Below are 13,487 nucleotides of genomic sequence, written 5' to 3' on the forward strand. Positions count from 1 at the left end.
CTAAATGGCAAACAGAATGAGGCTCTGTAGAAGAAAGTGATAATCTATGCATGCCATAGTAAACTATGTACATATTCAGGAAGGTAAAGGATGACAAAGGTTTTTAAAGGAAAAATGAAGAGGATTATATAATGTTTTGAGATAATTATCCTTGACTACCTGGTTCAATAACAAGGGTGATGCTAGTCCAAGTTTGGATAGGCAGTTGCAGGGCAGACTCTGCAGAAGTACTTTTTGTGTAAGGTTGTGATGGCCTTTTGTGCAAGGTTGTGGTTCTTGTAGAGTCTTTTGTGATAGTTTTTGTTATGAGACATTTATGCATGAGAACCTCTCTCTTTGAGGCCTTCCCCAGCTCTATTTGTTAGGATTTTTTTTTTAGCACAGTTGACTTCATTTTGATTCTTCTAACTTCCACAGCTTTTAGAAAATATTGTCATATTTGATGTATTAAACATAAGAGTATAGTTTGTGTCAAGAATAATTATCGGCCAGGCGCGGTGGCTCACGCCTGTAATGCCAGCACCTTGAGAGGCCGAGGCGGGCGGATCACAAGGTCAGCAGATCAAGACCATCCTGGCTAACACGGTGAAACCCCGTCTCTACTAAAAATACAAAAAATTACCCGGGAGTGGTGACGGGCGCCTGTAGTCCCAGCTACTCGGGAGGCTGAGGCAAGAGAATGGCGTGAACCCAGGAGGCAGAGCTCGCAGTGAGCCGAGATGGTGCCACTTCACTCCAGCTTGGGCGACAGAGCAAGACTCCGTCTCAAAAAAAAAAAAAGAATAATTATCAATGCACTTACTGAATTTACCTTTAAATGTTTTAGGGATGCCAGTATTTTGTCTCCATCTCTTTCAGTTAATAAATAACAAGCAAATATCTGAGAAACAAGAGAAGGGGAACTAGTAGTTATTGAGTAGTTACTATATATCAGTTCTTGTATTAAGCAACATATAGGCTATGTCTGAGAAGAGAAGAAAGTGTGAAAAAGTGTTTTTTAACACGCTAGAAAAAGTTATGTTTTCAGAATTTAGTAGATCTCATGGTGACAAGAAGCTACAGAAAGCACTAGTGTTCAGAAGAGCAAGTGAGGGTGCAGGACAGTTTATTGAATCCAATATTTGCCAACAGTAGCTAGCCTAACTCAGCGGTTCTCAAACCTGAGGGTGCATCATCAGAATCACCAGAGGAACTTATTAAAACATGATTATGTCCCCCCTCCCCCACTTTTGGAATTCCTGGTTCTGTAGCTCTGAAGTGGGGCTAGAGAATTTGCACTACTAAGTTCCCAGGTAAAGCTGATGTTACTGTCTGGGGACCACAATCTGGGAACCACCGGTCTAACTAGTTTCATTTCCTCAGTTGTGGCTGATCCTGTAGCCTTGTCTCCATGTTGCAAGAGGTATACATGCAGATAATACCAGATGCATCCTGGAACTAACAGCCTAAAGTATTTCTAGTTCTGCAATTGTTTTTGATAAGGAGAAATAATTCTTATTTAAAGGTATATTTTGGTCAAGTTAGAAAATTTGGAGAAGAAAAGAAAAGTGTCCTTACAACAACTGAAAATACTTTTCCAACATGAAATCTTAAATTTGCACCATGTTTTATAATCAAATCAAGTAGGGATCTTGCTTTGTTTATATTTCTGCTCTTGAAACTTGGCTACAGAAGATAAGCACAAGCATAAAATGGCTGACAACAAAATTTGCCTGTTTCTTAAATTTTTTACTTTTTTGTACACTTTTGAACAAAAGATCCACCTGAAATCTCAAATATATTTTTCCCTTGGCAGCCTTCAGCTGCAGTGCCTCTTGAAGAAATTGGCTTTATAACCCACAGAGAATTCTGCAGTATTCATCACCATCAAGCATCACAGTTCTCACACTTCTGAATACTTAAAGACCCCCAATTACTAATTTTCTTAAAGAGCTTTGTTGTTTTCTAGCAAAAAGCATATTATCATTTTACAAACATAGAATTCAATCCAAACTTCATCTCAGCGTATTCCTTGCATCTTTTCTTTCTTGGAGCTGAATACTATTAAGACGACTGTTTATCATTTGTAACTTTTGTTCTCTTCTCCCTATATTTTCAAGAATATTTCATAATATCAATAAACAAATCTGAGCCACAGAATGCACATCTTAATGGTGTCATTGGATAGTTGCCTCTCATGGTTTCTCTTATGGCCTTGATTTTATTTACACCATTAATCAACAAATATAGCAGATCTTAATACTTAGAGGATGTTATAAGAAAACAGGCAGCTATTTACACAAAGAAAAAAAATGCTGTGCCACTTTTTGAGAGTTGCAAACAGTAACAGAGAATAAAGGCTTGATTAAAAAACAAACACACACCTGCTTTGAGGTGTCATAACACAAGCATGGAAGTGCAGTGATATGGCTCAGATCGGATTGTTGAAGCATGGGGAAGTTGAAGAAGGAACTCATTGTTAGGAGAGAGGGTACTGTGTGGGAGGGGTAAAAGCAGCCCAACTAGGGATGTCTGAGCCAGCGTAGGGTAAGGAGGGTATCCTATGGGAGATTGCAGTGGCAAAGGGAGATTCATCACATCCAGGACTATTGATTAAGTGTTATATAAGGCTAATGAGAGTCAGGTTTCTCACTGTTGGAGAAGGCAGTTACAAATATGGAAAAGAAAAAACTAGAATAAACTTTGTGGCATTGGATTGAAATTTGAGGTATAGGTGCAAACTCATTGTTTTCAATATAGATAGTTATGGAAATATAGATGTTAATGTGAGGATAGATAGGCAGACAGACAGACAAATATTCCCTACCTCTGTCCACCAAAAGGGCTTCAGAGTAGTAAGACTGCAATGAGAACAACTGGTCTCCAAAACTTGGCTTCTAAATACCTTTCTCTGCTGGTCAGGACTCTCGGCGTAATGAGTGATTTCAGGATTGGGCAAGGAGAAAGTACGTGAGCCTGGTGAATCTTATTGCTCCAGGAAGTAAGGAAGTGCTCAAAGAATTATAGAGCTGTGTCAAAAGTACACAGAATCCATCCTAAAGGGACTTCCACTGGATAAATTAGAGATAATTTGAACATTAAAATAATTACGGTAATACATATAATCTTGAATTTAAAAAGAAACCATGAGTCCATGCTGAATATATAAACAGATAAATAAAAACTGTGATGAGGAATGGGAAATTCACATGGTTTTAAAGTACCTCTTCACAAAAACGTTTATTAATTACAAAAAGGAAAATTATAACTTTACAGAAGTCCTGGCAGATACTTAATTCAAATGATCAAAATGAACACAACTAATAGGGCAAATTGAAATCATGAGCCACTAGATATGATGTGATGATAATAATACATTATTTCTGTGATATTCTGGGAAAAGATTCTTGATTATAATCATGAGGAAACAACAGACAAACCCAAATTTTTAAACATTCCACAAAAACACAAACTGAGGAACATTCCACAAAGGAATAATCTTCAAAAGTGACAAATAGTGGAAGACAGACCACTAGGAACACCAATAATCCCTTCCCTTGAGTTGGGTAGAACCTACCCACTTTTAACAAACTTTTAATTACTTACTTTTAACCAGTAAGATATGGGAAAGTTGATGGGATAGCAGTCCCATCATTACATTATGGCATATTTAAGATTCCCTCTTGCTAGCAGAGATGCTAGAAAGACTCCACCTCACTGTCCTTGAAGATGTGAATTGCCATAAAGTTAAGTGGTCATGTTGGAGAGGTTCACATGACAGTGAACTGCAGGCAGCCTCTAGTAGCTGAGAGTGATCTCCAGCAAGAAACTGAAGCCTCAGTCTTACAGCATCAAAGAAATACATTTTGCCAACAACCTAAGGGAGCTTAGAAGCAGATCTTTCCTGTCAAGCCTCTGGTGAAACCGCAGCACTGGCTGACCTGTGGATTGCCTCCTGATGAAACTCTGAAGCAGAGAAGCAAGCTAAGACATGCCTAGACTCCTGATCCCCGGAAACAGATAATAAATATGTGTGTGTGTGTCCGTGTGTGTGTGTGTGTGTGTGTGTGTGTGTGTATTTCAAGTTGGTAAGTTTGTGGTAATTTGTTATGCAGCATAGAAAGCTAACGTAGTCATGAAAGTCCATGAAAGGTTGAGAAATTACTCCACAGTAGAGGAGGCCAAAGAAACGTTACATGCCAGACTGGGTGGCTCACGCCTGTAATCCCAGCACTTTGGGAGGCCAAGGCGGGCAGATCACCTGAGGTCAGGAGTTCGAGACTAGCCTGGCCAACGTGGTGAAACCTCGTCTGTACTAAAAAAAAGTACAAAAATTAGCCCGGCATGGTGGTGGGTGCCTGTAATTCCAGCTACTCGGGAGGCTGAGGCAGGAGAATCGCTTGAACCTCGGACTTGCAGTGAGCTGAGATCGCGCCACTGCACTCCATCCTGGGCGACAGACCAAGACTCCATATCAAACAAAAAAAAAAAGAAAGAAATGTTATAAACCAATGCAATATATGATTCTGAATGGGATCTTTTTGGATGTTATTGGGATAATAAGAAAAACTTGAACGTGGTCTGAGAATTAGAAGGTAGAAACAAATTAGTGATATTTTCCTGATTTTGATGGCTGTTTTGCAATTATGTAGGAGACTATCCTTGTTATTAGGACATAAACACTAAAGTGTACAAAGGTGATGGGGCATCAGGTTGGCAACTTTCAAATGGTTCTGAAAAAAGTTATTTGTATTAGACTCACAATTATTTTGTAAATTTGAGAGATTGCTTCAAAAAAATATTCAAAAAGCACATTAAAAAGCTGTTTCCACCCTTGTCTTCTCCATCTCAGTAAATGGCACCTTATTCATCCAGTTGCTCAGGTAAAAATCCTAGACCTCATCCTTGATTCCTCTATAACCTGATACTATTCACTCAATTATAGAGTGATCCAGGTATCTATCACCACCTCCACCATTACCTCCTTTGTTCAAGCCAACATCTTCTTTGGCCCTCTTGTTTCAATAGACTCCTGGCTGCTCTCCCTGCTTCACGCTTGCCCTACAAGTGTCAATGCTCTACACAGTAGCCAGAGTGATGTTTGAAATTTTTAATTTAGAACCTGTGATTCTCCTGCTCAAAATCTCCAGCAGCCGCCACAACACACCTTTCATGGGCTACCAGCCCCTATATCATCTAGCCCTGTTCTCTGACTCATGTACCACCCTCCGTCATCATCCCCTTCAGACTCTACAGCCTCCTTGCTGTTTCTTGAGCTCCAGCATTTGCATTTTGTGTTCCCCCAGACAGCAATATGGCTTCCTCCTTCTCTTCAGTGCAGTCTCTGTCAAGTGCAACCTCCTTAGAAAACTCTTTTTTAACCAATATTTTTAAATGTTTAAAATGCACCCTCCCTCTCATCATAATATACATGTATCCCTCACTCCACCTTATTTTTCTTCATGGTACTTATTACCAACTGAGAGTAAAAATTTCCTCTTATTTTCTTGTTTTATTATCTGTCTTCTCTATGAGGGCAAGGCATGTTCACCTCCGAATCTCCAGGACTAGAATGCTGCATGTTGAATGAGTGAGCACGACTGTACTGACATTCAGTTTCTGAGGAGTCAGCTTACTCACTAACTATATATACTTGTCCACAAGCCTGGCAGTACTCATGACCAAAATTCCTGCCTCAGAAAAATAAATTACTGCTGTGCAGAAACGCTAGGGTCATATAAAATAGGTAAAACCATAACCTTCTAATTATAAGAGTCCATTAAAATTAACCTTTGTCTATCCTAGAGAATGCCTTCTGCTTAACACTGATAACAGTGCTGTCTCATTGGCTTCGTGTGCCCATGAACTGTGTTTGTTGAGTAGAGAGCCCTGAACAAAAAGAAAATCTCTGAAACAGGAAGACAAAAAGACATGAAATTAAGTCAATAAATTAAGGGGACACAGAACTTGAGGAAAATTCATAGCTGATGGAGACAGAAAACAAACAAGGAAAGGAAATAGGACTAGAGAATGCTTTACATTCTTTTGACTACTAGAGTAAGAAGGGCCAAGAACACAAGAGGAATCTTAACAAGTAGAATTAAAAATCTCTGTCAAACCTCTTCTTTACGTATCCATTCCTGGTTAGCCTTGCAATGTTTCCCACATTATGGAAATGGCATTGCGATGAAGGAGAAAAAACTCATGCAAATAAAGTAAATAGAGGCAAGACCATTTTAGGTCTGGTTAGCTTTACATGGTCATGGGATGGGGCTACCTGGATAGACATTTTCAAGAGATTTCAGCTGTGCAGAATTGTATCATGAAGAGAAAGGCTATGAAGGTCATATAATGATCACCTTAAGCATGAGATTTGAAAGAGACTGTGGATGAGCATTTGAGAGCCTCTGGGTACCGCTCACTTGTTACTTCTTCTGTCAACTGTTAAGTCAGTAGTAGGTAATAAATAAGATAGTTGCAGTTCCATGTTATCCTATTGTGTCTACTCCTCATTTCTGCCTGGAAGGAAATCCCAGATTAGGATTGCCAGATAAAAGATAAGATGCCCCATAAAATTTGAGTTTTCAATAAACAATTTTTTTTGTTATTTTTCAATAAACAATAATTTTTAATAAAAGTATGTCCCGTGCAATATTTGGGATATACTTTTAAGGAAGTATTTATGGATTATCTGAAATTTAAATGTGACTAGGTGCGCTATATTTGTCCTTGCTAAATCTGGCAATGCTACTCTGCATCAAGGACTAAAAACTAAGAAAGGATGGACTTTGGTCTTTCTGGTGCCCTTGGTAGGGATTCAGAGAGCTTGGATGGCTCTCTCTACTGTATTCACCATACAAAGGGCTGGATCCTTCCAGGAAATGATGCTACACTAAAGTTTATGTGTCTTCTTATATTTGTCTTTGCCCATCTATCTCTAACCCTGCAAGGAGCTGCTATTCATTCATTCTTCCCTTTCCCAGGTATTCTTTTATTCTAACTTATTCCGACTTATTCTGTTTCTAATACAGTCTGCTCAAAGAAGGTCTCCTGGGGCAATGGCATGCTTGAGTTACTCATTTATAAATTTCCTGCTAGTGTGCATTTTCATTATTGACAGTTGTGTTGCAGAAGAATTTTTCTTGCAAATGCAGGCCAATTTTTCCATGAATTTTAGGTGATCTCCTATTTATAAATAAAGCCACTGAAAGGGTTTTTGTCATTATTTAATAATGTAACCACAGAAAGGAAAACAAAACACCAGAATCAATATTCCAGGACTGAGAATCCTGTGAGAAGAAAAACAGTTGGCAACAGCAAGTCTAAGAAGTAGTGACATTTGTGTCCCAACAGATAGGCAGAGCTCAGTAATGGGCAACTTAGAGCAATAATTCTTCAGCTACCCACACAGCAAGAAGACAGTCAGCGTTTTGGAGATATTTCATTCTTCTAATAAATGTTAAGGTTTAGGGGTAAGTAGTGGTAGGAATTGAAGCTCATACAGAATCCAAATATCACAGCTGGAATATGCTGTTAGAATCTCAATAGCATTAGTTTAGGAGTAACTACATAAACAGAGTCTTTTAAAAATTATTTTATTTTTAATTTTTGTAGGTACATATGAGGTGTATATATTTATAAGCTACATGAGATATTTTGATACAGGCATACAATGCATAATAATCATATCAGGGTTAAATGGGGTATCCATTACCTCAAGCATTTATCCTTTCTTTGTGTTATGAACAATCCTATTATACTCTTCTAGTTACTTTAAAATCTATAAATAATGGTACTGTAGTCACTCTGTTGTGCTATCAAATACTAGATCTTATGAGTCACTCCATCTAAATATATTTTCATACTCATCAGTCAACCCCACTTCCCACATCAACAAACGCCACTTCCCCCATCAACCAACCCCACTCCATCCCCTCCACCCAGGAGTGGGTGGAAGTGGTGAAAGAGGGAAAGTGGGGATGGTTGAAGGGTACAAATATTTTAATGTTTAGCTCCCGCAAATGACAAGAACATGCAAAGTCTGTTTTTCTGACACAGAGTCTTGATGTTAGGCTATATCAGAATTTTTAAACCTTGGCATTATTGACATTTTGGGCCAGATAATTCTGTTGTGGGGGACTGTGCTATGCATCGTCTGATGTTTAGCAGCAGCCCTGGCCTCTGTTTACTAAATGCCAGTAGCAAACTCCCAGTTCTCACAACCAAAATTGTCTCCAGACATTAACCAATGTCCCCTGGAGGACAAAAACTGCTCCTAGTTAGGGGTAGCCACTGGTCTGGAATAGAAGAGTGATGTTTAATCCTGATGGAATGTTAGAAGAACCTGGAGGGTCTTTTTAAAATAATGATTTTCTGACACCACCTCAAAGATTCTGACTTAATTGTTCTGGGAGAGAGCTCACTTTGTTGTTTTTCATATGCAAGTAGAGTTTAAAACTATTGAGCTAGATCTAAAAAAGGAAAAAAAAACCTGTTTGCAAAAGTATCATTCTTGGAAACTTAGACAGAGATGAGTCCATAAATGTGAATTAAATAGCCTCAGCTATTGAAAAAGAAACAGACAACGGGGGGCAAGTCTTGGTAAAGCCTGGGCCTAGAAGAGCACATTCACTTTCCCCAGTTTAACTTGTTTTTAATGGCATTTTTAAAAAAACAACATTCAAATTTTAGGCTGTAGTTGTATTAGTAAGGTTGCAAGACAGAAAAAGGGGCAGTAAAAATAAAAAAAGAATTAAGAAATTGCAAACTGGCTTTTCTTTCTTTTTTTTTTTTTTTTAAAGGAAGTGTTTACTTACTGGTTTCTTTTTTTTTTATTTTTAAAAAAAACCTTCCACTAAGTTTATCTCATGAGATTGCCAATTTGGGAACATCAGCAATCATGGGTGCACCTTTGTGGTGATCAAATATTTGAAGGCACGTTACCTTGTATGCCTTTCCTAAATCTTACACAGAGTGAGTAGTAAAGAGTTAAAGGACAGCCTGCTGCTCAGCTCTGGGATTCTAATCCCAGTAAATGCAGTAAAGTTTTTACTTTACTGTAAAATGCAGGCAAGCTTTTACTTCTGCGGAGCTCTTCTAAGACAGACAGCCTAGAGGTATTCTAGAGAACGGGTTTGTGTTGCTTACTGTTGACAGTCTTCCTAGGAACATTTGGCAAGGCATAAAACATTCCTTTCACAGTACAGAGGGGATTTGTGGCCAGAGTGTGCAGATTTAGTGCAGAGACAGGTGGCATCAAGAGGGTCTTTAAAATTAGTGACGCTTACTGATGGCTGCACTGCAGTCACAATCTATCCCTACCATATTTCAAAAGTCTTCATATTTTATATTTATAATGTCACTAAGTCTGGTTTAAATAAATGCTAGATGATAAAGTATGACTTTGTAAAGAGTAATTGTTAACGTGCTGTCTGTACTTTGAGGAGCAGGGCTAGTGATTACTCCTCACTTGATCATTTACACTAAGACTCTCAGATGGACTTGATGCTTCTTGCCTATGGACAACACTTTGCTTTCGCTTCTGCTGTAGAAACCTTGAACACCCACTTTAGTTCTACCACTGGGTAAGAACTTTGTGATGAAAACTTAGATCTCGAGGATCTTCTTGAGACTCTCCTGCTTGTCAACTCAATGAAAATCAGTGCAACACAAAAAGTAAGTAAATCCTGTGAGGTGTGAGCCAACTGACAGGGAGTGAGGTCAGTCCAGAGCACAGAGAGAAGTGTTGGGGACAGCTTGGGCAGCAGAGACGCAGCTGCAGCAGTAGCAGAACAGTAGCAAATGTCCAATGTGCAACTGCAGGAGAGAGAATGTAGGCACGAGAGAAAAGTCAGAGACAGTATGAGTGAATTATGAAAGGCCGGGCTGGGAGGGGAGAAAGTTTAATTATAAGACTTTAGAGCCAACAGGGCAAGTAATGATGTGTAATAAGCCCAGGTAATACAGTACCCAAGGAATACAGTAAAAACAAACATATCAGTAAAATGAGTCATACTTACTGATATGAGGACGTGGGTTTTCTTAAATGCTTCCTTGCACCCTTTTTGGAGCTGGCATTTCTAGTACTAAGGTAATTCGATGGACCCTTTGTAATATAACTCAACTCTGAAGAAAACAAACATTCTTTTAGCAGCATAAGCTAGTCATTAATCTTCACAACCTGGAAGATCTGATGGTGTGTTACAAAGTTCAGTACTGCCCTGAAACCCAGGCAAGAGGTGGCACTTTCCTGTTCTTTAGAGTGTCTGGCATATGAGAGACTCACACAAATCAATGTATTAGGAACACACAGGTGTCTCTGTTTTTTGGGATGCAGTACTCAGCACTGGCACCACTTGACCCACGACCATAAATATCTGCTTCCATAACTCACACCAGTCAGGCCTCGGAGAAATGATCCCCACATCTCCTGCCCTGTGATTCTAAAACAAAAGGCAAATGCATCTGAATTCTGTGAGGGTTTGTGTGTTGCACCACCACTGAAATCAGAGAAAGGCACTGCCTTAGATGGTGGGGAGTGTTTGAGTGACAGAAGCACTTAGGTAAGAGAAAAGACAAATTAATTAACTTGTCAGATCCTTCCTCTCAGATAACATGAATGCAATAGATTCTTGCATAATAAGTATAGTTTCCCAGGAGTACCATGCATCTATTTTTTTGCTTCTCTTCATGTTCCAATTCACAGTTCCAGAGGTACTTCTGAATTAAATCAGTTTTGTAAAATCAAACATGGTTGTTTAAGGACATTTTACAATATCAAGCATTTCATGTTAATCTTAAATTTGTATATACGTATATATATAGGCTTAGTTGTAATGATTTATGTATTGGCAATTAGATGAACACAAAACACAGGAATTGCTAAAACTTTTATTATCATGAGAATATTTACTAAGATTTAATTACTTTTCCAAAAAATTAAGTTTAGCTTTAATTAAATAACTTTAAATTTTCATATTTATGTGTTGTAATTTGTAAATTTGCTTTTAATGTTGGATAAGCTTGATAATATTATCCAATATTAGGTAAATGTAATATTAGAAGAAAACTTTTTTGAAAAGATATATAAAAATAATTTCATTCAAAATTTTTATATTTAATTTAAATTTTTAATGAAAATATATCTAAGCTTTGTATGCTTTAAATGTAATTATGTTTGATAATTTAATCGTTTACTAGTCGTTTTCTATTGCTGCCCTAACAAATTACCATAGTTCAGTGGCTTACAAAACACAAATTTATTATCTTACCATTCTGTGAGTCAAAATTCCAAAATAGGTGTCACTAGGCTAAAATGAAGGACTGCATTTCTTCCTGCAGGCTCCAGGAGAGATCTATTTCTTACTCTTTTTGGCTTCTAAAGGCTGCCCACATTCCTCGACTAGTGGCATCCCTCCTTCATCTCTAAACCCAACAGGTTTAGAGTCCTCATGTCACATCTTTCTTACCTTTCTGTCATCTCATCTCGCTGACTGCTGCTGGGAAAAATTCTCCACTTTTAAGGACTATCATGATTAGACTATGCCCATTAGATAATACAAGATCTCAGATCCTTAACTTCAATCACATCTGCAAAGTCGCTTTTGCCTCATAAAAGAGTCTGAGGTTTAGACGGGAGATCTTAAGGGGGCTATTAATATGCCTACCATAATCAGTGAGAATAAGTACAAGTTAAGATTATAATAGCAATAAAATATACAAACGTGAAGCTCCAAAAGAACAACAACAACAAAAAAGGTGAACAGGAAAAAGAAACTGAAAATCTTTAAAAAGGCAGTCTGTTTAAATCTATAAAAACTGGAAAAAAATGAGAGTGGACAAATATCTGGTAAGCACGATGGACTTAAAATTTGTGACTAGGGCATTACATTTTTTATATTAATATAATGAAGATTGAATTACTGACCAAAACAATTAAAAAGCAAGAGAACTATTCTCATCAAATCTGCAACACGAAAAGTTCAGACAAAATTCCAACAACTTCACATTCTGAACTAAATGAGGACTAATTACCAGTTCGAGCAATGAGAATATATGAGGTCCTCCGTTTGCACTTTGCCAGGGATCTGAAAATGTTGGGAGTAGGTCGGCTTCACCCTGAAGCCAGACCATCGACAGCCACTTTTCCCTCCCTTCTCCACCCACAGGTCTTAGGCCCTCATCCTTCCCAGCCTCAGAACTAGTCTCCAAAGAAGAGGAAAGTTAGAGGAGAGAGTAAATCGTTGAATAGGATGAAGGAGATGTGGGAAAAAGAAAAAGAGAGGCTGCAAGAGAGAGGGTCCCAGGGATAACTCTGCTCTTGGAAGGGTGGCCACAGTCATGTGGTCCCAAGAGGCAACAACAAGCTTAGGAAGCCAGAGAAACCAGTTACAATCACTGCTACTCTTTTCGATTCTGTGTTGTTTAAGAAATATCACCCGCCAGGAGTTCTCCAGAAACATTTTCCCTGATTCCATGTAAGTGCTCAACCAGTGAATGGTAATCCCATTTTGGTTTAGTCTGTACCATCCCCTATTCCAAAATAAAGGGAAAAATGGTGGGTTTATATCTTAAATTTTCTACTTTACTAAACTCAAGGGAAATAGCCAAGCAAAAACGAAAGCTGAGACTCTTGCTAATTATCCTTTCCATAGAATGTTTGCTAAAATTCCTTGTCGAGGAAGGAATAACAAAGCTAGTCCAAGCTCTGTATAGGGTGTTTCCAATTAGTTATACTTTATAAGTATTTAACAAAATCTATAAATTTTGTTAATTATTTACTTGTAGTGAAAAATGAGCCATTCTCAAGCAAATCACTTTTTATTACACATTCCAGAGAATAACCATAAAAGGACATTTATTATAGCAAAAATAACCACATCTGGATGGAACTTCAATCACCAGCTATTTACTAAATAAATGCCCAGAAAAAAAATAGTTCATCTTTAATCTCAGTCATCATTAATAAAAGCTGAAGTGCCTCTTCAGATCTTTTGATCATTTTCTGTTGGATTGTTTTCTTTTTACTGAGTTGCAAATGCTCTTTATATATTTTGGATACAAAGCTTTATCACATAGGTATTTTGCAAGTATTTTTTCCAAGTTTTTTTATCTTTTCATTTTTTTAATAATATCTTTCAAAGAACAGGAATTTTATAATTTTTATGAAGTCCATTTATAATTTTTTCTTTTATGGGTTGGTGGGGGTTGGGGGTTGTGTTGTCCTAAGAAATCTTGGCTCAACACAAAAAGATTAGTTTCTATATTTTCTTCTAGAAGTTTTATAGTACGATCTCAGATCCATTTCAGATGACGAATAAGCACATAAAAAAAGATATTCATCGTTAGTCATTAGAGAAATGCATATTAAAACCATAAGGAAATACTACTATATACATATATTAGATAGGATGAAGAGCAACTGGAATCTCATACAGTGCTGATTGAAAAGCAAAATGGCAAAACAACTTTAGAAACCACTTTGGAAGCAGCTGTACTGACATGGAATT

The 13,487-nt window shown here is 37.8% G+C and overlaps 1 protein-coding gene across 4 annotated transcripts in view; it reads left to right on the top strand.

Annotated features, from left to right (window-relative positions):
* Nucleotides 1–13,487, top strand: part of C9orf72 (C9orf72-SMCR8 complex subunit) — a 144,671-nt gene that overhangs the window by 54,651 nt on the left and 76,533 nt on the right. The gene's annotated exons all lie outside the window — the stretch shown is intronic.

Source organism: Pan troglodytes, chromosome 11, assembly GCF_028858775.2.
Source record: "Pan troglodytes isolate AG18354 chromosome 11, NHGRI_mPanTro3-v2.0_pri, whole genome shotgun sequence".
NCBI classification, from domain to species: Eukaryota; Metazoa; Chordata; class Mammalia; order Primates; family Hominidae; genus Pan; species Pan troglodytes.